This window comes from Gymnoscopelus braueri (assembly GCF_963280865.1).
Source record: "Gymnoscopelus braueri genome assembly, chromosome: 23".
Classification (NCBI taxonomy): domain Eukaryota; kingdom Metazoa; phylum Chordata; class Actinopteri; order Myctophiformes; family Myctophidae; genus Gymnoscopelus; species Gymnoscopelus braueri.
Window position 1 is genome coordinate 4,700,537 of NC_137625.1, and position 26,074 is coordinate 4,726,610.

The following is a 26,074-nucleotide window of genomic DNA, read 5'->3' on the forward strand; positions in this document are numbered from 1 at the left end:
CACACCTACCCTTTCTCAGATCAATCACTGTTATATGGATACTTAGGAGTTTTGAAACACTGCAGTTATTATTACAACTTAAAAGAAACAGTTGAAAGACGTTTAGAAGATCATACATGAGGATTCTGTAGACTCATCTGAATCCTTGGACATCTGCCAGATAGATAGAGAAAGAGAGAGAAGTAACTTCTATAGTAACTGTAAGGCAAGTCAAGTATATTTGTCTAGCACAACAACAGCGCTATTCAAAGTGCTTTACATCGTTCTTCCTGATGGCTCCACAAACAATTACTTCAATATCTTTGTTTAACCGAAGACATTTCTGGCACATCCAATTGTTGATTTGTTCAGTGCAATTACAGGCATTGACATTAACCCTTTCCCCTTCATGTCAATAAAACCTAACAGACAGACAGACAGACAGACAGACAGAGTGAGAGGGGGGTGGTTTACCCACCTCACTATGGACTCTCTTCCTTTTCTCCCTCTCCTGTGCTTTGAGCTGCTCTCTCTCCTTGTGTCCGGTGAGCAGGGCACACTGTGTCCATAGTAACAGCATGTCAGGGTCCACCATCACTGCAGAGGGGTCAAAGGTGAGGAAACAGACGACAAAAGGTCTCTGTGTTCCAAAGCAAAGCCACTGACTACATATTTGTTAAACCACTTCAATGATATATTCTTCATTGACCAGACGTCCCCCAGGGCTCTATATAGGTACGGTCCTCTTTGTTGAAACTAGCCGATATACAAGCTCACAGCGCTCCTTTTTTTCCATCTACAGCAAATCTCTTCAGAATAAAATATTCAAGCCTTTATTTTTTCTTTGTTGAATAGCGCACAGAGTGCCGCGCTATGAGCTTGTAGATCTGCTATTTTAGAAAAATCGTGAAAATGTGTGCAAATCTTTGAATATATATATTATTTTCAAGCAAACATTTTTAACACAAATTTTTGCTGTAACAAAATATTTTGAGATGGGGGTCCGCGGCCAAATACATATCATTTTGGGGGTCCTTGACATGAAAAAGTTTGAGAACCTCTGATATAGAAACATACGTTTTTCAGAAAACTGTTGGGATTTAGAAGACATTTCTAGAATCGGCTTCAGGTCTCAATCTGACCATATTCACCTGGTTTCCCAGGTCTAAATCATTCCCTGATAATACGACCACAATGTGAAACCAGCAGTACTTTGGGTCCCAGAGTGGAGTCCCTGTAAAGAATGTACTTATATCCACAGTCAATGGTCAACAGTAATAAGGCAAAGGGGAGGCGTAGTAATGTACTGACCGCTACAGGTGGCGCTGAAGAGCCGTTCTGGAGAGCTCTTGAGCTTCATGATGGAGGTCAGACTCGCCCGCTCTGACTGAGAAGAACACAATTATTATTATATTTAGGCTGATAATATGACATTTATGAACACTATGTGATTCATACACTTTACTGTACAGTAGAGAGAGACAGGCAGGAGAGAGTGGAGAGAGAGAGACATGGGTAGGAGGGCGGAGAGTGTGTGTGTGTGTGTGTGTGTGTGTGTGTGTGTGTGTGTGTGTGTGTGTGTGTGTGTGTGTGTGTGTGTGTGTGTGTGTGTGTGTGTGTGTGTGTGTGTGTGTGTGTGTGTGTGTGTGTGTGTGTGTGTGTGTGTGTGATATACCAGGCTACGTGTCTTAGTCAGGCGATTGTCAATCTGCTTCTTCATTACAGCAGCTGGAATCTGCATCACAGTGTCTATCTATGACGACCCTCTTGCCTTTCTTACCGCCAGCACGCCTCTTCTTGGGACGAACCACCACCTGGGGGGGCTGAGAGGGTGGGGGGCATATTTAGTATGTGTATATGGTATATGGTATATTTTCAATATTTACACTTACAAATGTTGTACTTTTTACTCCACTACATTTACCTGACAGCTTTAGTTAGTAGTTGCTCTGCACGTCTAGATTGTTACTGTTAAACATAATTTAAAAAGCCCAACGGACGATTGGAGCCCTTGTCGGTGGGCAGGAACTTTCCCCCTGCACCACTGGCATGGCCCCTGTTTCTTATTTTGTTAGGCTAAATATTTAACTGGCCCAAGTGGGCGAGAGGCCCAGAGCTCGTCCAGAGTCTTTCAATAACGGGTCCGGGCCAGTTGGCCATTTAGAATGTCAAGTACTGTCAAAAGCTTTAAAATACAGTGGATACTTAAGAGTTTTGAAATACTGCAGCCAAACTCTCTATAATGAAACAGTTAGTATTTACCAGTTAAAAGAAACAGTTAAAAGAGGTTTAGAAGATCATACATCTGCAGGAGGGTTCTGCAGGCTGGAGGCCGGACTCATCGGATTCTCTGAAAATCTAAGCAATAGAGAGAGAAAGAGAGAGAAAGTGAACTCTATGGTAAATATAAGGCTAGTTAAGTTTAGCACATTTCAGCAACGAGGCCTTTCAAATTGCTTCACACATGTGGTGCATAAAAAGGTGAATGCTGGGTTCAAAAAAGTCCCAGACGATCTGATGGTTCATGATGTAGCACAAAATCTGAAATGTAGTTTGACTTAACGAAGAACTCATGTGTTCTTTCTCTTTGGTCCAAATCTTTGAATATATATATTTTTTAAAGCCAATCGGGATGGGGTTCATGAGATCATGACTTACTGGTTAACAGAGGTCAGGCATCCAGGTAATGGTTTGTTGTTTGTCCTGTCCTGCTCAACCAGCATGTTGTTGACCCTATTGAGTCTCTCCTGCTCAGCCATGTCTGTCACACACACATTTTAATCATTTATTCATGTCCACATAAAGGAGAGCATACAGTACAAGGACACACATATTAAAAGGCAGAGTTAAGGTTACATTAACAATATATTAATAATATAATATTTTTGAAAAATCTTGCCTAAAATGCCTAAAATACAAAATACAGATGCCAGGTTTAATGTGGTTAATTTGTGCATGTGTGTTGCTGTAATTAACAGAGAGCGCACACACACACACACACACACACACACACACACACACACACACACACACACACACACACACACACACACACACACACACACACACACACACACACACACACACACACCTTCAAAGAAATTCTCTGGCATAGACATCAGGAAGTTGAGTTCCTCCACAGTAGGTTCCGTGAGTTCTGCTCCTCCACAAATCTTAAAAAGAGAGAGACAGAGACAGAGAGAGAGAGAGACAGACAGACAGACAGACAGACAGACAGACAGACAGATAGAGTTTATGTCCACATAAACACGGCAGACATCAATCATGGATAAAGGAGACAACGGCTCCAAATTGAGCGGCTTCCTATAATAGCTGATACTGAGCAGTACCTCGCTAACTGCTTGGCCCACCTTTTGAAAGCCCCTCTCAACCAACTTGTGCACAAATATAAAAAATGTAAAAGTTTGCACCAGCTGTTGATATTTTATCATGCTGGTTAGAAAGTCTTCCTCTAAGTCTAAGCTAATAATAATAATAATAATAATACATACATACAAGTTATATAGCGCTATTCTGAGTACTCAAAATCTCTTTACAAAACAGAAACAAAATAAAAACTTTAATTAGGAAAAAAACTAGATTAAAACATTAAAAACTATAGAAGTAAAGGTTAAAAAAAGGGGGGGATTAGCATTAGGTAGGGAATGTGAGTCTGGAAAGTTGGGTTTTGAGTGTGCTTTTGAACACACACACACACACACACACACACACACACACACACACACACACACACACACACACACCAGGGATTCCGTTAGCCGGTATTTACCGGCCATTGACCGGTAAAAGTTTTGATTGGCCGGTAATTATAAACACCACCGGCCACCGTGGCCGGTTGGGAAAATGCTGTTATTAGGCTATTTTATCATTTAAGCCTATTATTAATATTATTATTTGGATAAAGTAGTTGGCTACAAACAACCATTAAAATCATAATCATTTAAAGTTTTTATCATGATCTGGCTGTGGTTTAATTCCCGACAGCCTGCTCTGCTGCTGCTGCGCACTGCAGTAGTAGATTCGCCTATTCGTTGTACTATGGTGTCGCGCATTGAAAATATCAGAGCTACAAGCTCACAGCACGTTGCAACGCGCCTCGTTGTGAGCTTGTATGTCTGCTATTTTTGATACGCCACAAAACAGCTGATAGACACTGAGGTGGAAAGACTGGTGACGCGAGGTTAGATAGACACAGCTGTGTCTCCTCCTCATCAGCCAGCGTGGTTTGCTCGCGTGTGTTGATAAACAGAACCGGGATTTTCCGAGGTGATAGAATCTGAACCAAACCGGACCCAATTGTCGATAAAGGGACCCTAACACGTGTGGGTCGTGGATATTATGCAAGCACAGTGACTGTCTGTCTGCAATGGATAAAGTGGGGAAAGTTGGGCGACGGTGTCGCGCATGGAAAGGCTCTGCCGCAGCTCGCCCCAAAACACCCTCGCCCCCATTTTTCAGGCGGCCCAGCGGTTCTTATATTCTTGTATTTGTTTTACTGAGGATCAGGGTAGAAATAGGTTTAGGATTAGGTATAGTTTTACTGATGTTAAGATTAGGAATAAGGTTAGGTTTAGGCATAGTTTACTGATATGTTTAGGAATACCAGGCGAATACAGCCGGATTTTACCCGGGGCCACTGTGTTTTGGGGCGAGCGGGCGGTATTCGTTGCGCAGCAGTTCACTCATGCCCACTTTATTCATTTCATTTTTGGCAAGCGACATCTCTGCATGATATAGTAGATCATATAATTTAGTTATCTATAAAAACAGGAACAGATTGCATCTGTGATAAAGTGGAAAGAAGCGCAGCTCTAAAGTAACAAGGTGTAATGATCAGTTGGGTGCATGTATGCAGTGCAAACGCGCATGTGACGTTAATTACAATAAATGGCCGGTAAATTTATTCTTTGGCCGGTAAAATATTATCCTGCCGGCCATGGTGGCCGGTCTGGGTCAGGAGTCCAGTTGTAAAATAAATGCATGTTTTCTGCTAATGTGTCGCTTCCTCTACTGTATGATGCCAGTGAGCCTTACCTCATCAGTCTTCACCACTAGAGGCCGCTGTTCCTCCATGGTGATGGCTGCTGGAGTAGATGTGTGAAGGAGAGGGCTGGGCCCCTCCTCCCTCTGAAACATCTGTGTGAAACAAACGGTACAAGCTCTATACACACCTGCCTTCTATCAGGCTCTATGCACAGCAGCCATATTGGAAGAAAATTGGGCCTCTTCCTTACTTCCTTCACAGGTGTTACCAATGATACTAATGAAGGCTCTGTTCCATTTCGTGTAGCACAGTGGTTCTCAACCCCCTTTAACTCTGAGAGTGTACAAATGGACCAAAATGGACCAAATAAACCAAATGGACCCGTTCCATTTGTACACTCTCAGAGTTACACACCCGTAAGAGGCCATTTCGAACCCCCTCAAGGAACCATGAGGGTCCCTGGACCACACTTTGAGACCCACTGGTGTTTCCAGTGAGCCAACATGCACTACATCAGCACCCTGACTCTGTTTGAACAGAATGGAACAGAGCCTTAATTAGTATTATTGGTAACACCTGTTAAGGAAGTAAGAAGAGGCCCAATTTATTTCTTGTTTCTGCACCAGTGCTGTGCATAGAGCCAACACAAGTTGATTCCAGGAATGAAAGAAGAAGAAGGAGAATAAACATGAACTATGTATTTATAAACTAAAACTATAAAGCATTTTCTAAAATAGCATGTCCATTTGTAAGTTGCTCTTGATAAGAGTGTCTGCTAAATGCAAAGATTGTAAGTTGCAATTATTGTAAATAGTCCGTATGCCAGGATAAATACTGCGGGGATTTCTACAGCATTATTGTGCAATGAGTAGAAGACTGAGTGCTTTCATTACTTTCAAAGAACGAACATGTATTGCCTGTTTACAATAAATGTCACCCACGATAAATAATAATTCTGTTGTTTGTGATTTGAATTTCTGCAATTTTTGCTATCCTACAAGTATATAGACCTAAATGATTACGTGGAAGTGATTACGAGAAAACAGGATGTGTGTGTGTGTGTGTGTGTGTGTGTGTGTGTGTGTGTGTGTGTGTGTGTGTGTGTGTGTGTGTGTGTGTGTGTGTGTGTGTGTGTGTGTGTGTGTGTGTGTGTGTGTGTGTGTGTGTGTGTGTGTGTGTGTGTGCGCGCGCGTGCGTGTGTGTGTGTGTGTGTGGAGACCTGTCTGGCCCGGCAAAGTCGTTTTGTGGGGTACTCTTGCGAAGAAGTTTGTTGACGATCCGCTGAGCCTCCCCTAAGCAACAGGAAAAGAACGGGCAGGGCAGGCATCACACACACACACACACACACACACACACACACACACACACACACACACATACACATACACATACACATACACATACACATACACATACACATACACACACACACACACATTAATAATAGTAATTGTATTAGAACAAATCCGGAAAGGCAGGCATGTCACATGCACTCACGCATGTCAAATGGCACCGAATGTAATATCAGCAGATTACATTGATTTGTATCACTTTATCTGTTACATATCACCAACTAATACACATTTCTTCCATTACTCAAGGTCTGAATGTTCAAAATATTTTGTGGGTTTTTATTTTTTATGTTGTCCTAACAACCACATAAAATTTAAATTGAGGACATTGTCAACGGACGCTTTCATAATGATAAATACAAAGTCCTCTCAACATGCATATTCACCAAGAGAAATGTAATTACACAGGGAATGTGCCATGAGAATATAGTGTATTTTAATATAATGCAATACATACTGTACATATTATTATATCCTAGATCCTGTTCTATTCTACATTTGACTTATCTATCTGTTAAGTGCAAGGCTTACTTACTTAGCCTACTTATTTATCGATTTGTTAAGTTTGTCTCTTTTGTGGTGCAGGTAATCAAATCCCTCAAAGATACAAAGAAAAAGGTAATTTTTTTTCTGCCCTACTTATCACCTCTGCAATGATTTGTTATAACACTTTTATTTTTAGTCTATTTGAAAATAGCCCATTTACAAGCTCACAACAACGTGTCGCATTGCGATGCGTTGTGAGCTTGTAGATGTCTATTTTCAAAACAAATGTTGACAAATATTGACACTTCTCTTATGGGGGTCCCTGGCACAAAATCTTTTCAAGCGGCCGTCAGTCCGTGGTCAAATCAATTTTGACATGAAAATGTTTCATAACCACTGCTCTAGGCCAGTGGTCCTGTGGGTCAGAACCCCAAGGGGGTCCCCACGTGATGTTGGGGGGGTCCCCAGATGACAGTGAAGTGACAATTTAAGGACTTTTAAGACGCCGTGCCTCCTAGTGCATGTTGTTTCATTTTCTTGTTGTGTCATGTTCAATTTATTTGCTTCTTTGTTTCTCTCTCTTTTTTTAATTTATTTTCTATTTTCTTGCCTGTCTGAATCAGAATAAAAAAACACGGGACGTGATGTTGAGACTGTCCATTGTGCCAATAGATGGTGTCTACTCACATGAGATTTGCCTTGACGTTAAGAGACATATTGGGAGGTGTACTTCTTAAGACTGGGGTAAGATGTCAATTTCGGGACACATCCTCAGTAGTGTGCCTATGAATCAGGGGGTGTTTCGGCCTTTAAACACTATTCACCCTCTCATCAAAGGTGGCAAGCTACAGGGTGATCAAGCCTGAGCTTGTGTCCGATGCCCAATCATTGAGATTTGCCTTGATGTAAAGTGGCTGTCATCTGTACTTTAATATCTCTGCTGTCCGGCAGAAACCAGCTAACTCCAAAATGTTCATTTTTCAGAAAAAAGAAGAAAAAAAAGCCTTGGAGTTAGGAGGTTTTGTTCATCATTGATAAGAACAGCTGAATGGACCTCCAAGCTCACAATGACGTTGGAGGTCAAAAGGGGGTGGAGCCTGGAGTCAGCAAAACCAGCTAACTCCACCCCCTTTGGTGGAGTTACAGTAGCTGGTTTAGCAGAAAGTTTGAGGATCCAATGGAGTTAGCTGGTTTTGTCAGAAGTGCTTTTTAATACTTTTCATTGGTTCAATATTTGTTTTTACCAACACACAGACGTAAAGGGTGTTCAATAGCACTGATTTATGGAAAGAAATGCAAAAGCGTCAAAATGGAGTTAGCTGGTTTCTGCCGGACAGCAACGACTCTGTGCAGCACTTTGGTTTGACCTTGGTCGTTGGAAATGTGCTATAATATAAATATGTATATATATATTTGATACTGTGGCCAACCAGGTGTCATGTGTATGTTTCTCTCACCCAGCATGAATCCACACTGCCTGTGGTAGACCAGGACCACGCCGTATACTGCAGCTGAGAGGCCAGGTAGAGAGAGAAGCGAGGCTGAGGCTGGCCGGGCTGAGGGGCAGGGACCTGGCCCGTGATGTACCTGATGATCTCCTCACTGTAAAGCACAAACAAGACAACAACTTAGAACGTCACTCCGTCATCAAAATCTACAAAGTAACTAGTAACTAAGAAAATCACTAACCGTACCTTTAAATTACCAAAAATAAAAGTACTCACAATGCAGAATGTCCCATTTCACAAAACCTTTTGAAAATAGCAGATCTACAAGCTCACAACAAGTCATGATGCGATGCTTTGTGAGCTTGTAGATTGGCTATTACAACCACAGAGCATCTCGTGAAAATTCAAATAAATAAAAACGACTAACAATTTCACTCTGAAAACATTTATAGAAATACAAATGTAGCCTATATACCAACTTTACTGAGTGATCGTCACTCCAGTTCAGTGGTTCTCAAGCTGGGGACCCCCAGCAGGCGGCCCCAGGGGTCCTTGAGGGGGTTCCAGGAGGTCCCCAGAAAAAAACGTTTTAACAGATTTCATAGATAGCTTCATAGACTTGTTTGACAGAACTATCATCAGTGTTGGGTTCATGTTAATGTGTATTTTCAGACATTTATCAACTTAAACCGTCCATACTTAGTAAACCAGACCTTTCACTCTGTACTTGGTCTGTTCTTCTTTCCCTCTACACCAAACCTCTTTTTCCGAAAATAGCAGATCTACAAGCTCACAACCGCTGTGAGCTTGTAGATCTGCTATTTCTGGCTGAAGTTCTCCTCAGAATAGGAATGTGTGGGTTCAAGTGGTTATTGTAAATATAAAGTTATCCTATCACACAACGATTTGGCGGCCCCCCCTGTAGTAACTCAGAGGACCCCCTAGGGGTCCCGGACCCCCTGTTGAAGACCCCTGCAATTCTACAGCATATCATCTTGCATGCAGTGGTGTAAAGTAACTAAGTGCATTTACTCAAGTAGTGTACTTAAGTACAATTTTGAGGTATTTTTTACTTTAGTGGAGTATTTCCAATTTTCTGTACTTTTACTTCTACTCCACTACATCTCGGAGGCAATTTTTTGACCGCTTTAATTACTAGTTACTTTGTAGATTTAGATTATTACAAAACATACATTAACCACTTCAGCCCTATATACATTTGGGCCTTTTGAAAATAGCAGATCTACAAGCTCACAATGCTTCGCGATGCGACGCATTGTGAGCTTGTAGATCTATTTTAAAAAAAACATTTTATACATTTGAAAACTTGTGAAATGGGACATTCTGCGTAATGAGTACTTTCTACTTTTGGTACTTTAAGTACATTTTGACACCAATACTTTTGTACTTTTACTCAAGTACATTTTGAATTCCGGACTTTTACTTGTAACAGAGTATTTCTAGATTGCAGTATTGATACTTTTACTTAAGTAAAACATGCGAGTACTTTTTCCACCACTGCTTGCATGCATGAATCATGATGCATTGCAAGGAGTCATGAGCTTTAAAAATGGTTGAAAAAACTATTTTCAGATGTGGGTCTGTGGCCAAATCCATTGGAAATGTGGGAGTCCTTGACATGAAAAAGTTGACATATGAAGCACTATTATGCTAGCTTTAATATTCTTACCAAGTTTGATCGACGCGGACCTTCTGCATGTCTTTCTTCGTGAGTTTTCTCCCTTTAGTTGCTGCCAACCTGGACATGATACTTCTGGTTCCCAGACGATGACAGTGAAGTGACAATTTAAAGACTTTTAAGACCTTAAAGGGGTATTTTGGACTAAGGTTTTCTTACCTTTTCTATGACGTTATGATATCTTAGGATGAATAGTACAGTAGAAAAATGTCATAACTCATAAAAATGTCCTATATTCTAAGTGCTCATCAGGGTGGGACCTGGGGGGTCTCCAGTTCAAATATTATTTTAGGGGGTCACGGCCTGAAAAGGTTGAGAACCACTGGCCTATATAACTTTAGATTGTATGCTGTAAACCTATTGTTACACTTCCATGTATAGGGCATTGTTTATTTTTTATGCACATTTGATTAAAAGGTGCTACAAGGGATATTCTTTGTTAAAATGACTGTTAAATAGCATTATATTCCCATGGTTATCATTGTATAGTGCTTGTTAAGTAACAGGTAGGACCATGTTTTGAAAGGAGCTTTATAAATAAAGTTTATGTCCCTATAAAGTGTGCATCTCATGCTACACTGTCCTTGTGGTCTTAATCTAGGCAATGAAAGACTATACTAGGAGATTAAAACAACCCATAGCGAGCATAAGGAGCTCTGTTAGAAGGAATGACAGGGATCAGAACGTGGAGATTAGACCCCGTCTGTCGCATTATCATCATATCTCAGTGATATGAAAGGCACACTTTTCCTTCCTGTGTTTTTGTACTACTATTGATGCGGTCCAACACTGCCACCTAGAGGCGGTGACCTTGACATACTTTCAAAGAGAAATATTTATTTGAGTCTATATAATGCTCCTAAAGGGTTCAATGACGAAATGTCTTTAAACATTTTTCACAAGCAATGATAAGACCAATCTTGATAAATGGGCTATAAGTTGGCACTTAACTTTTAGCGTGCATGTGAATAACCCTTTATGTTCAGAACAATCCCAGCTAGCACTAGATGATCCCAAATAAATGCAAAAGCGTGAAAGATACCAAATGACACAGTAACATGTATTGCCATATGGGGGGTCTTTATTGCAATCTCACACACACACACACACACACACACACACACACACACACACACACACACACACACACACACACACACACACACACACACACACACACACACACACACACACACTACAAAACATCACCGTCAACAGTTTTATATAGAAAAACAATGTTATCAATGGGTACAAAAACATGAACAGAAAACGGCTCAAAAGTAAGTAAAAGTTACTTAAAGGAGTAGTTCACCCCAAAAAAATACTTATTTCCTATCGATTACACACCCCATGAGGCATTGAATTCATGGATTTGTTTTTGTTTGTCGTATTAGCCAATAATTTTATTACCGGCGGAAAAATGCTAATGTATCCATAGGAGACTCAAAGGACTCTCTTTGTGTCTCCTACCAGAAATACACCCGGTCATCAAATTATTGGCTTAGGAATGCGACAAAAACAAAAAAATCTCCATGAATTCAATGCTTCATGGGGTGTGTAATTGATAGAAAATAAGTAAATTTTTGGGTGAACTACCCCTTTAAAAAGTAAAAAAATAAAAACACTACTTAGAACAAATAAATAAGGACAACCATAGACAGAGAAAATGGAGACATAGCAGTAGAACAATAAAGACTGCTATGATATGACATTCCCATCTGCTTGCCGTTATAAACTATGTACAGTACAGAGAAAACTTCTCACTCTCCCCTCAGCTGAGAAGTCTCCCAGAAGTAGATGGTCTCCAGCAGCAGTATCTGCCCGCTGTGGTGGTCGCTGACTTGGGCTTGTTGCTGTGGTGGTCGCTGACTTGGGCTTGTTGCTGTGGTGGTCGCTGACTTGGGCTTGTTGCTGTGGTGGTCGCTGACTTGGGCTTGTTGCTGTGGTGGTCGCTGACTTGGGCTTGTTGCTGTGGTGGTCGCTGACTTGGGCTTGTTGCTGTGGTGGTCGCTGACTTGGGCTTGTTGCTGTGGTGGTCGCTGACTTGGGCTTGTTGCTGTGGTGGTCGCTGACTTGGGCTTGTTGCTGTGGTGGTCGCTGACTTGGGCTTGTTGCTGTGGTGGTCGCTGACTTGGGCTTGTTGCTGTGGTGGTCGCTGACTTGGGCTTGTTGCTATGCCTGCTGCGGGCAATAGCGGTGAGTGTGGGCCCTGTCCCCGGTGGCCTGACACATAGGACAGGTGCATCTTCTGTGTATCTTCTCAGGATGGCTTTTTCACTTTTAGATCTTCGACTTTTGGCAGAAAACGGGGCGATACCTCCGGAACGGTGGGTCGGCGAGGCGTCGCGGTGGTGCCTGCTGCGGGTCGCTCAGGTCCACCAACATTTACGGCCAGTAATGTTGGGCCCACACACACAAACGGCTGGTCCTCCTCACCATCGTCCACTGGATGTGGACTAACTGGAGGCTCTGGTGGTGGTGGTGGTGGTGCACTTGGCACCAAAGTGCATGATCTCATCCAGTGTACGCTGGCGTAGCGGACCAGGCGGCTTGCGTGTGTGCTTGCGCTTGTTGGAGGGTTTCCCTGTCATCTCCTACACTCTACAACTATCGATCTCCTCACTTATCTATCTCCTCGCCTCTCCACAATGATCGATTTTCTCCCATCTCCTCACTATATCTTCTCCTATCACCTCACTAGATCTTATCTCCTTACTATATCTCTCTCCTCTCCACAACTCTATAACTCACTCAAACTATATAACTCTCTCTCAATCACTCAATCACTACAACTAGAACTCTCTATCACTGGGGGCAAGGTGGTGCCTGCAGTCGGTAGCGCTGTCGCCTCACAGCTAGAAGGTCCTGGGTTCGATTCCCGCCGGGGACGCTGTGGGCGCTGGGGGCGTGTCTTCTCCTCCGCGTCATCAGCGCCCATACCCTAGGTGGGGTTGGCGAAAGGGCCTACTCTGTGTGGAGTTTGCATGTTCTCCCCGTGTCTCCTAGGGTAGTTAATACCCTCACAAAAACATGCAGTAATCCTGGTCACTATACTGCCTCCCCCTGGTCAGCCGGGGCGCCTGATGGAGGGGAAAGGAACTGGTTGGAATAACGTGTTCCTTCCACGCGCTACGTCCAACCAGGGAAACTCTCCCCTGTCCCCATTATCGACAACTTATAAGTTGAGGTCGAGCTGTATGTACAAATGTGCAGCCGTGTGCCACTGATGGGCTTTTTGTTCCATGTATAATGTGTGCTTGGCAGATCAAGATGTATCTGTGTGCACTGCAGTAAAGTGCAATTAAAGGTCAATTGTGAGAGATTTTTGTTGTACGTTTGCCATGTTGACTGAGGAGCACTGTAACTAATATTAACCCCTACAAAGCCTAGTTGTCAGCACAGTCCGCCTACATACCGTCTTCCTTGACACATAACTACATATGGGCATAATACAGCATCTGCCTCACACCACAATTTCCTAGTAGTGGATATGTCACAGGTAAATTGGTATTCCAGGTAAATTGGAAAAGAAGCGCTTGTTTTCCCCACCTCCCCTCAACACTAGAGGGCAATGCAAGCCAGACATGAGCCCCACACCACACACGCACGCATGCACTCGCGCACAAACGAGCACGCACACACGCATGCACGCATGCACACGCACGCGCGTGCACACACACACACACACACACACACACACACACACACACACACACACACACACACACACACACACACCCGCGAACAGCCTTATTCCATGCAGTTGAAGCACAAGGGGGCGAGGGGGCGGTGCTGGCGGGCTATGTTAGTGCAGTGAGTGGCAGTTGGGGCAAACGCAGTCCCCACAACATCATTTACGATTCTGTGCCTATCGGTACATAACTCGGACGGCGCTTAGTCGACTAGCAGACCATCGGCCGGTCGTCGCGGGCACTCGCGCCTGGAGGCGCTCGGGCGCGACGCCTCGGCCTCAAGGTCTGCTGAGTCGGCGCGCCTCCGTCATGGTCCAAAACTATACTTTATCGGCGAAAAAAAGTAGTCCGCGGTAGTTTGAAAAAGTAATGTCCCAAGCGGGAGTCAAACCCAGACTCCCAGTGGTAGTGGATGGGGAGTCCAATGATTATCGAAGTGCGCCACTGAGGCCGGTGCTTGCTTTTCCTGGTTGCTATCTACTTGTTGTAGTCGTCGTCCTCGCATCAAAGCCCCGCCTCGCAGCCCCGCCCCTAAAAACAAGCTTCTAATTCCCCAATTCCAACTCCCCTTCCAATTTACCTGGAATGCCAATCTACCTGTGACAGATACATACATGCCTTTTGCACGGATTAAAGTTCACAGTCGACTGATTTCAGTCATTTGGATTCCATAGAGGCCATGCGTGTCTTCTATGGAAGCACATGTTGCGCAGCGAAATTAGCCGATCTACAAGCTCTCAATGCGTGAGCTTGAAGATCTGCCATTTTTCGGTTATCATTTTAACCCATTAAGACCTGGAACGCATCTGTGTCACTTTTTGATTTGAGCAAAAAAAGCATTATTTTACACTTTGGCTATTAAAAAATAGCAGATATACAAGCTCGTAGCGTGCCGCGCTATGAGCTTGTAGATCTGCTATTTTTTTTAAATCGTGAAAATGTGTGCGAATCTTTGACTATATATATTTTTAAAGCAAACATTTTTTAACTAAAATCTTTGCTTCTGGGACCACCTGGAACAAAATATTTTGAGATGGGGGTCCTCGGGCAAATACATATAATTTTGGGGGGCCATGCGACGCGTTGTGAGCTTGTAGATCTGCTATTTTGGAATAGTGAAGTATAAAATGGTCAAAGTGGTTGAAGTGATTTTTATGTTTTATATTTAATAATTTTGCTTAGGACCCCCGGGGGTCCCTGGACCTTACTTTGAGACCGTGTGTGTGTGTGTGTGTGTGTGTGTGTGTGTGTGTGTGTGTGTGTGTGTGTGTGTGTGTGTGTGTGTGTGTGTGTGTGTGTGTGTGTGTTTGTGTGTTTGTGTGTGTGTGTGTGTGTGTGTGTACGCGCGCGCGTGTGTGTGTAAACTCTGCCAGTGGTTCTCAAAGTGGGGTCCAGGGACCCCCAGGGGTCCTTGAGGGGGTTCCAGGGGGTCCCCAGCTAAATGTTTTAATATAGCATCAAAATCAGTTTAAACACTTTAACCTCTATTTATACATCAGATATTTGAAAAAAGCTGATCTACAAGTTCACAACGCGCTGCCATGTGACGCGTTGTGGTTGCTTACAGATCTTGTAGATCTCCTGTTGACATAAAAAATCTTGGAAGAAATGTGAAAAACGTGGAATATTCTTTAAACAAATGTTCAAAGTCTTGTATAGGGGTCCCTGGTCTAAACTATGATCAGATGGGGGTCCTTGACAGGAAGAAGTTAACCCTATGAAATCAACATGTGTGTAAATGAGACCCCCTCAAAATCAGTCATCACCACAGCTTTAGATCTGAGATTAGATTAGATTAGATTATAGATTATAGATTAGATTATAGATTAGATCAGATTAATTTAAATCAGACAGCGCTGCTCAAACCTCCACTCCACAGCCACACATTTATAAATATGTATCATAAATACTGTCCATCAACACTGATGATGATGATGATGATGATGATGTCATCACAGTATCATACTTGTGTCTCTTATGTAAACACATCTACTCTATTATTTGACATGTGATTGTTTTATATTTGATATTTGACACAATAGACAGAGGAACAGTGTATATTTTATCATGTAGTTATCACAGTATCGTTGTTTCTTGTATATAAACCTTTTTACTGAACCACTTAAACCTTGTTGACTTTACTGCCTGGGGTCATTGTGAGCTTGTAGATCTGCTGTTTTCAACTCATTGTGATCTATGATGACAACAGCAGAATAGTGACTCTAGGGTTGATATGTTTAACTCTTTCCTCTCCTACTGCTGTGAGCATGTTGTTGGTCGACTAGACTTCATGTCATTTACTCTCATGCAGTGGTGGAAAAAGTACTAAAGTTTTTGTACTTAAGTAAAAGTATCAATACTGCGATTTAGAAATACTCTGTTATAAGTAAAAGTTTGGAATTCAAAATGTACTTGAATAAAAGTACAAAAGTATTGGCATTAAAATGTACTTAAAGTACCAAAAGTAAAAGTACTAGTTATGCAGAATATAAAAAGAATATAAAGTATTTTGAAAATAGCAGATCTACAAGCTCAAAACGCGTCGCAAGCGACGCGTTGTGAGCTTGTAGATCTGCTATTTTCAAATAGCCAAAGTTTAAATAGAGCTGAAGTGGTAAATTTATGTTTTGTAATAATAATAATTATAGTTTTCAAATAATTGTAGTGGAGTAAAAGTACAATATTTGCCTCTGAGATGTAGTGGAGTAGAAGTAAAAGTATTGAAAAATGTAAATACTCCAGTAAAGTAAAAATTCCTAAAAATGTGTACTTGAGTACAGTACTTGAGTAAATGTACTTAGTTACTTTCCACCACTGCTCTCATGTTGAACTTTGTAAATCAGTCTGGATTCAAACATCTACTAAATGTCTGCATTCATTCATTAATGACATTCAAATCATTCATTGTTCATCTATTGATTCATTATTACATCATTATGTTATTGTTGTTTTTATTTGCATATTCATTCCATATTCATCTCATTCTTCACATGTTATTGTATGACCATTTGTAGATGTTTAATTGTTCAATAAATTAACTCTTAAAAGTCTGATATTGTTCTTGTGTATTAATATTCATAGAAGTCACATCTATGCATCGGGGTGCGTTCCCACTAGTGGTGGAAAAAGTACTCAAATGTTTTACTTAAGTAAAAGTATCAATACTGCAATGTAGAAGTACTCTGTTACAAGTAAATGGCTGGTGTTCAGAATTTACTTGAGTAAAAGTACAAAATTATCGGTATCAAAATGAACTTAAAGTATCAAAAGTAAAAGTACTGAAATGTTTGAAAATAGTAGATCTACAATCTTGTGTTTTTCTCTCACATTTCTAAAGCCTTTTCAACTGCAATGAAAAAACAAATCTTTGCCTGCGGGTGTCGCTGTTGAGGGATTTAACCTGTCAATCATCACCTCTGCTATATATATAGCTATTATAGATCTACCATCTCACTGGTTCCCTATAGGCTGGTCTTATAGATCTACCATCTCACTGGTTCCCTAAGGTTGGCTATTCAAAAATAGCAGATCTACAAGCTCATAGCACGTCACTTTGTGCCGCGCTATGAACTTGTAGATCTGCTATTTTTGAAAAATCATGAAAATGTGTGCAAATCTTTGAATATATATTTGTACCATTTGTAACTCAAATCTTTGTTTCTGGGGGTGCTTAAAAAAATGCTTAAAAAAATAAAAAATAAAAAATACAATTTTGTTTAATTATTTGTTTTAATGATTTAAAAAAAAAAATACATTTAAAAGCAACACATTTGTAACAACAGCATAATATTGGGTTGTGCAGGTGAGATTTAGAAAACCCTGTGGGGTGGTCCACAGGCCAAATAAGCAGACTTGGCAAGAGTCAGACTCAAGAGCTAAGGGTGGATCTTAGGTTAACCCTAAAACCAAAATAAAGTAACAAAAAAAGACCTCCAATCCGCGCAAGACCCGGAAAATGTTTGCGCGCACGCGCACGGTTGACGCATGCATGGCGCGGTTGAAGCGTGCATGTGTCAAAGAGGTGCGCTCCCCCACTTCCAAAATTAGCACTACAACACTGTCTGAGAGTGTACACAAGGAACCAAATGGACCCTTACAGGTCTGTAACTCTGAGAGTGTACAAATGTAACCAAATGGACCCTTACAGGTCTGTAACTCTGAGAGTGTACAAATGGAACCAAATGGACCCTTACAGGTCTGTAACTCTGAGAGTGTACAAATGTAACCAAATGGACCCTTACAGGTCTGTAACTCTGAGAGTGTACACATGGAACCAAATGGACCCTTACAGGTCTGTAACTCTGAGAGTGTGCACATGGAACTGTGACCCACCAATAATGTGTCAAATTTTTGTGTTGATTTATTTATTTTATTTTGTGTTTTGAAATAGTTTTGGGAGCAGTGTTAATTTATCAGTGCCAGTATTCAGCTTGGTCAGTAGGGGGCAGTATCAGAGCATTTTCTTCCTCATGGGATGCTATTACCTGCAGACAGGAAGCTCACATTCATTCTGATGAGAGCAAACCAAGTCTGAAAACAACTCAAACATTGTGTGTGCTTCTTTCTCCTGTTAAACAGGTTAGTTTTGGTGCATCAACTCACTGAATGATATCAATGTGATCGTTATAACATTAAGTACACGTTCTGATGGTGGAACCTCACTCTGAAGTGTTTACAAGATGTGGATATTGTTTGTGAATGAATCCAGTTCAGAACACAGTAGTTTATGAATGAATCCAGTTCAGAACACAGTAGTTTATGAATGAATCCAGCTCAGAACACAGTAGTTTGGCTGGAGGAGCGATCAAGGCACAATGTTTACAGAGGAACTTCTGATCCTGATTCAGACGGCCAATAAGAGCTCCCGTTTGTGTAGATGTATTTGTAATGTGTTTTGGTATATTATGTTTGTTCTGTAAGACGTTTGACATGCTGTGTTATTGTGTAGACATGGTTATAGAATAAGTTCAACTCTCAGGAATTGGTCAATGAACGTTTCAAGTACAGTAACTTAACCCATTAAGACCGGGAAAGCATCTCTGGCATTTTTAGATTTCTTTGGCTATTCGAAAATAGCAGATCTACAAGCTCGTAGCGCGGCACCGAGTGCCGTGCTACGAGCTTGTAGATCTGCTATTTTTTCGAAAAATCTTGAAAACTTGTGCAAATCTTTGAATAGATATGTTTTTTTAAAGCGAACATTTGGAACTCAAATCTTTGCTTCTGGAAGTACACTGGAACAACATATTTGACTGCACACATTTTCACGATTTCTCAAAAAATAGAAGATCTACAAGCTCATAGAGTGCCGCGCTATGAGCTTGTAGATCTGCTATTTTTGAACAGCCAGAGTATTAAATAATGGTCATAGCTCAAATCTAAAATGGCACAGATGTGTTCCCTGATTGAATGTGTTAAAGCTGCTATACTAAGAAGAAGAAGAAGAAGAGTATAGTTGCTTAAATGAGTATCACATTTGGTTCCAACAGATGTGGTGTAAAATTAATAAATGAATGAATAGAAGGGTTGCCTAATTGGCAGGGTTAAATAAAGTTATATTATAAAGTTTAAAACATGTATAAATGTATAGATTACAGCTCACCACTTCACATTAACATTGGAGGGTTAAATAAAGTTATATTATAACGTTTAAAACATCCCAGTGAGCCATAGTCGTTTTTTAGACGTCTGGTTTTTGTTTAGACCTCATTTCACCGGTCTAGATTCGGTCGTATTATAGACCGAATCTAGACGATTGAATTTAATCCATTATTCCATAAACTTTGATTAAAAAAAACAACTGTAAGCTGCACAACTGATCTCCAGATATTGGACTAAAATAATTTGAATAGCCATTTATCAATATACAGTATAGTTTAAATGTAGCCTAGATTTAGACGTTTAAATCAAAACCATATATCAACGTCTACATTTAGACCAGTTTTAAACCATGACATTTACTTATTTTTTTAGTCATGTTGTTTGAAAACTTTGATTAAAAAAACAACTGTAAGCTGCACCATGATCTCCAAATATTGGACTAAAATAATTTGAATAGCATTTATCAATATACAGTATAGTTTGAATTTAGCCTAGATTTAGACGTTTAAATCAAAACCATATATCAACGTCTACATTTAGACCAGTTTTAAACCATGACATTTACTTAATTTCATGTTGTTTGAAATCGTTTATTTTAGGATGCTAACAATAGAAATTATTAAATCTCACTATTATAGCGAAATAATGCAGTTTGCATTAATGGTGATATATGCAAATATTGTTTTTTAAATGCATAAATATAAAAAATAACGGCAGTTTGCAGTATTGGTGATAGGCTAATATAAAATACTGAGGAACGAGTGAAAGCCAAGCAGTAAACCGCTAACCTCTCGTCACCAGACTTTCCACAGTAAACCGCAGATTGTCTTTGTAGTTCGGTTTGCTTATTTCTCTCACGAGACTTGGCAACACTGGGCTTCACAGCAACAGTAAACCGCAGATTGGTTTCGGAGGTTGGTTTTCTGATTTTCTCACGAGACATGGCAACATTAGTGGTTCCGGTTGCGGACGACAAACAGTAAACACTCACAAATAGATACATTTCATGCGAGTTATCACGATGTTCATCACCATGAAGTTTAATTATTTAAATGGCAATACGACTATAGAGGTGAGTGTTCTTTGCTTATTGATTTTAAAACTTTTCTTAAGCCGCTTGCAAGCTTATAACTTCTAAAGGAAGCTGCTAGCTGCTGCAGCTAGCTAGCTAGCTAAGCTGCTAGATGCAGCTAACTAAAGCCAGCAGCTAACTTTAGCAGTCCGTGAAGAACGTCGATTTACAAGCTCAACGCTTTGCATCTGCATCACGGTGTGAGCTTGTAGATCCACTACTTTACTGCAAGGAGTAAAACCACGGAACATAAATTGTGTATAATCTTTTATTTTGTTCCAATTGGAGTGAACCTTGTTGAATATGGTACAGTGTAATAAATTATTGTTCTTTAACAATGTGCAGGCTAACATGTACCAACATGTTGAAGATGTTGTGAAATGTTTAGTTTATTTACTCTTTTTAACTATTTTTAATTGGAACAAAGTGACTGTCCGTGTATTTATAGATCTCTTCTGTTTAAAGTGACACCAAAACAACAAATTAATTTCAGAGAATGTGTAGACTACTTGTCACTACTGGTGATATCCAATGTTAATGCTATCACCTCTTGTGAGGACTACATGTGATATATTAGGCCATAAAAATGTCTTTTTTTGTCAATCTTGTTTCAGGAACACAAATGGCAAAGGGTAATGGAAACATGTGAGTTTGGCTATATTATGTAACCACGCTGTCATGTCCTGTGGTGGATGTTGTGCCAATGTTTAGATAGTTATACAACTAAACTCTACAGATTGTTTTTAAACTATACACACTGCCCACAGAATACCACGTTGACAGCCCCTATCCACACCTCAACACCAGGTCTTACTAGCAATAGGCTGTAAACACCACAAAGGTGTTTACAACAAACATGTTATGTCTCCTTGGTAGTTCAGCAAAATTGTACATTTGAATTTAACTGCTATTATAGTTACCAGGAGCCTCTCGTATCACATATGTTGAGATGTAGCAAATTCCTACAAAGTTAATGTGCTCACAGTAACAATCAGAATGGAGCTCTTATGCTTTGTATTGGCCACTTGTACATTCAATTGAATGACATGACTTACAAACTAAAATGTCTTATATCCTGTAGAAATGCATGTTTCTAATAATCGCAACACTAGTTAAGAGTCATTCCAGTGTTGTTGGACTCTTTACTCACCTATGACACACTTTAATTTGAATGGAGGATGTCAACAAGGGAAAGGAAGTTCAAAAAGACATCACCATTACATCAACAACTGTATTTAAAACGGGTGATGTTGCAGTAATTGTCAGGGCTAAAAATGTATTATTTAATTTTCAAGCTGTACAGTGTACACTCTAGATTACATAACCTCTGCTATTGATACTCCCAATCTTAGAATTAATTAATTCGTTTATATGTTCATTGCAGAAGCCACCTAGATTTTGTTTTGGCCAGGCTACGGAGGAACAGTGCTGTTGTGGATCCATTTACAGTGGAGTCAGTACTGCTATATGGGGCTGAGACAAGCTGTGAAATTAATAATGTCATTGTTTTCAAACAGATCACAGCAATACACTGCTTGCTCAAGCTGCCCTGAATGGACTGAGGACACAGATCTATGTGTAGATATGTACATATATGTAGGTATGTGTAGATGGCTAAGTGGAGATATTTGGAGATGACATTGAAAACATTATGTTGGATATGTAATTTCACTGTCTTCCACCCCTAACAGTGAATTGTGGCTTCAGTCCAGTCCAAGCAAGAGTCAGGACTACACAATGTAGAATTTGATTTGCTATAGCTGTGAGCACAATAGTGATGGTGTAATTATGACATGTAATTTACTTTGTTTTCTCCCCAACAGTGTATCATAGGCGTATGCCAAAGCAGTGCCAGGACTCCACAACCACAAGGTACAATTTATTTGAGTTTTCCAGTGATATAAATGGTGAGTTTGTAAGTGAGATGAGTAAGTACCCCCACCAAACAGAGAATCTTAGCCTTACTCCAAGATGAAATGGAGCAAGGACTACCTACACAAGGTAGATTTTGAGTCTAGGAGTGATCATAACGGTGACTATGTCTAATTTATTTCCTTTACCCCCAACAGTGAATAGAAGCCTTACTCCAGCCCCAATGAAGAAATAACACCACAAGGTAAATTTAAATTGACTGTAGCAGTGAGCAAAATAGGTTGCAATGGTGCAAGTAAGATGTTTAATTTTCTTTTCTCCCCCCAACAGTAAGTAGCAAGTATGACATGTAATTGCCTTGTCTTTCACCAACAGGAAATCTTATCAGAACTCAGAGGAGAAACATTCACAGGATTCCAAAAGGTACCTTTTTATAAAGTTTGGAAGTCATCTTACTGTGGCAAAGATGTAATTGGGTAGGGATGATGATGTTGAACTTGTAAAACAAGTAATGTTGTTTATTAAGATCTGCACCTGCCAAAGTATAGCCTCACATCCTAAATCACAGGCAGACTGTCACAAGGTTTCTTTATTTCAGTTTCCCATGTCGGAGAAAAGTAAGAATGGAAGTATTATTTATCATTTCCCACTGTGTTAGTGTATTATTTATTATTTCTGTTTCATATCAACATTATTGTTGGCATAGTATGCCATTGACGATTTAGCTTCTCATTTTCTTTTTGTTTCAGACTTTTCACCAATGGCCTGATGACTAATTTCTACTAGCATGGTGCCGGACAGCAGGAGAGAGCTTTCAAAAGCACTACCTTCTATCTTTCTGTCATCAATGGTAAAAATAACTTTGTCAGTGCTAGTTATTTGTTGATTGCTTATTCAAGTTGTACACGTGTGTGTATGAGAGTTATATGTCATTGTTTTGACTGCAGAAGCCGTTCAGAAGACATTCAGAGAGACAATGGAGAACCTGGTGAGCGCTGCCATCTCTGACCACTTCAAGCAGGCGCCTGGTAGAAGTGGTGGAGGGGGATACAAGAAGAGGGCAACGCCTTGAAGCAAATCAATGTTATTATTTGGTCAAAACATTTTGTTAAAACTTGTCTTTTATGGTTGTTTATCCCATTAAGATAGGGAACGCATCTGTGTCACTTAAGATTTCTTTGGCTATTCAGAAAATAGCAGATATACAGGAAATTCCTGGAAATATTTTGGAATAGAAATTTAAAAAATCCAGTACTGGAAAAGGTTTGGAATTGATCTAAGGTCCTGGAATTTATCAAGGGTCCTGGAAAAAATATTTGGCTATGCATTGTTTTTGGCTATTGATTTTGTTAACACAAAACATTTTCATAAACATGTATAACATTACACGAAATATGTAACATAAGTTTTTCGCCAAACGGGCTGTGTGATGGCAGCCTAATGTATGTCTCAATTGTGTTGCCCTAATTTTGCACGAAATTTGAATGGAATTGTACCATTCTATGCTTTATTTTTGCTACACTGCCTATCTTTGGGCATTGTACATAGGAGTAAGAGACACATTATTGCGCTGAATGATTGTTATATAGGCCTGGAAATTGGGCTAAATATTCTGGAAAAGTTTTGGAAAAGTTTTGGAAATTCATTGCTAAAAATGTGTGGGGACCCTGGATATACAAGCTCATAGCGCGGAACTCGGTGCCGCGCTAAGAGCTTGTAGATCTTCTATTTTTTGGAGAGTAAAATTTTTTCAAATCTTTGTGTATGTGTGTGTGTGTGTGTGTATGTGTGTATATATATATATATATATATATATATATATGTGTGTGTGTGTGTGTGTGTGTGTGTGTGTATATCAAGTCTAGGCAAAGCAAAGATTTGAGGTAAAACATACATTCAAAGATTTGCAAAAATGTTCAATATTGTTAAAACAAAAATATAGCAGATCGACTAGCGCCGAGTGCCGTGCTATGAGCTTGTAGATCTGCTATTTTTGAATAGCTCAAGTATAAGATGTGTTAAAGTGTTTAAAATCTAACATGACAGGTGTTAATGGCTTAAAGCATTAAGAGGTGCAGAAATTAAAGACCGATTGTACAAGCTTTGGTATTTTTTTTGTTGAAATATGTATTGTGATTGAAATTACAGTTGAAGGATAGTTATGTTCAGAGTAGATCAATGTTAACATTAAGAAAAAAGTTTTTATCCAGTGGTACAATAAAGAGTAGCATGACATTAGTGTCACACTGCAACATATTTAAAAGATCCTGAAAGATAACAACATAATGTAAACAAATTATCAGAACATGGGACTACACTTCTACAAAGGTAAGCAAAACGGGTTAAATTTGGTCCATCAGGTATTTTTTTTGTAGAGAACCTGGATCTGCATTAAAATTGAGGCATTTAAATGCATTAATATAGGTTTCGTGTGAATAATTTGATATATCTTAAAGGTATATAATGCCTACAAGTTGTTTAGTTGTTATTTAAACATGATTTAATTATAAGTATATTAATATCCTTATTAAATAGACGTTTACATGACGTCTAAACAACGTATATAGTCTATAATAGGGTTTAACCCACTGAGCATTTTTCGGGCTATTAGACGTCTAAATAACGTCTAGGCTAAATCCGGTTTATGAGTGGTCTAAAAATGAAAGTTTTTTCAACGTCTAGGCTAAGCCTAGACGTTCTTTCAACGTCATTTGAACGGTTATATATTTATATCTAGCCGTCCAAAAGACGTTGAAACAACGTCTAGGCTAGGTTTAGACGTTGAAAAAACTTTCAATTCTAGACCACTCATAAACCGGATTTAGCCTAGACGGCTAGGTGACGTTTAGACGTCATTTAAACGGCTAATAGACCGAAAAATGCTCAGTGGGATGTATAAATGGATAGATTACAGCTCACCACTTCTTCACATCAACATTGGAGGGTTAAATAAAGTCATATTATAAAGTTTAAAACATGTATAAATGTATAGATTACAGCTCACCACTTCTTCACATCAACATTAGAGGGTTAAATAAAGTCATATTATAAAGTTTAAAACATGTATAAATGTATAGATTACAGCTCACCACTTCTTCACATCAACATTGGCAACACGTGTCCTGAAGTGAGTGAGACTGACCACTAGGGGGCATCAAAACCCCAATTATGTCAGCAATTTTCTATTGCTTCTGATCACATAGTGGTTCTCAAAGTGTGGTCTAGGGACCACCAGGGTTCCTTGAGGAGGTTCAAAATGGACCCTTACAGGTCTAACTCTGAGAGTGTATAAATGGAACCAAATGGACCCTTACAGGTCTGTAACTCTGAGAGTGTATAAATGGAACCAAATGGACCCTTACAGGTCTGTAACTCTGAGAGTGTATAAATGGAACCAAATGGACCCCCTTACAGGTCTGTAACTCTGATAGTGTACACATGGAACCAAATGGACCCTTACAGGTCTGTAACTCTGAGAGTGTACAAAATGAACCAAATGGACCCTTACAGGTCTATAACTCTGAGAGTGTACACATGGAACCAAATGGACCCTTACAGGTCTGTAACTCTGAGAGTGTATAAATGGAACCAAATGGACCCTTACAGGTCTGTAACTCTGATAGTGTACACATGGAACCAAATGGACGCTTACAGGTCTGTAACTCTGAGAGTGTACAAAATGAACCAAATGGACCCTTACAGGTCTGTAACTCTGAGAGTGTACACATGGAACCAAATGGACCCTTAAGGGATTTTCCATTGATGGGGAATCCAAGCTAATAGAAACATCAGTTTCTAATCCAGGAAAGTTAGCATGTTATAATGGAAGACATTGTTCTCACATTAATAATAATAATAATAATAATAA

The 26,074-nt window shown here is 40.0% G+C and overlaps 1 protein-coding gene and 1 long non-coding RNA gene across 13 annotated transcripts in view; both read left to right on the forward strand.

Moving 5' to 3' along the window:
• The window catches only part of LOC308079304 (NACHT, LRR and PYD domains-containing protein 12-like), a 126,897-nt gene that overhangs the window by 60,432 nt on the left and 40,391 nt on the right, over positions 1-26,074 (forward strand). The gene's annotated exons all lie outside the window — the stretch shown is intronic.
• Positions 20,214-23,586, forward strand: LOC308079313. Of its 4 annotated transcripts, XR_013932596.1 has the most exons (8): positions 20,223-20,334; positions 20,949-20,979; positions 21,852-21,934; positions 22,158-22,206; positions 22,404-22,450; positions 22,582-22,629; positions 22,956-23,056; positions 23,154-23,586. It is a non-coding gene; the product is annotated as an uncharacterized lncRNA (long non-coding RNA). The 4 variants fall into 4 exon arrangements; XR_013932595.1 differs by having other exon boundaries at positions 22,158-22,450; XR_013932597.1 differs by having other exon boundaries at positions 21,852-21,930; positions 22,158-22,450.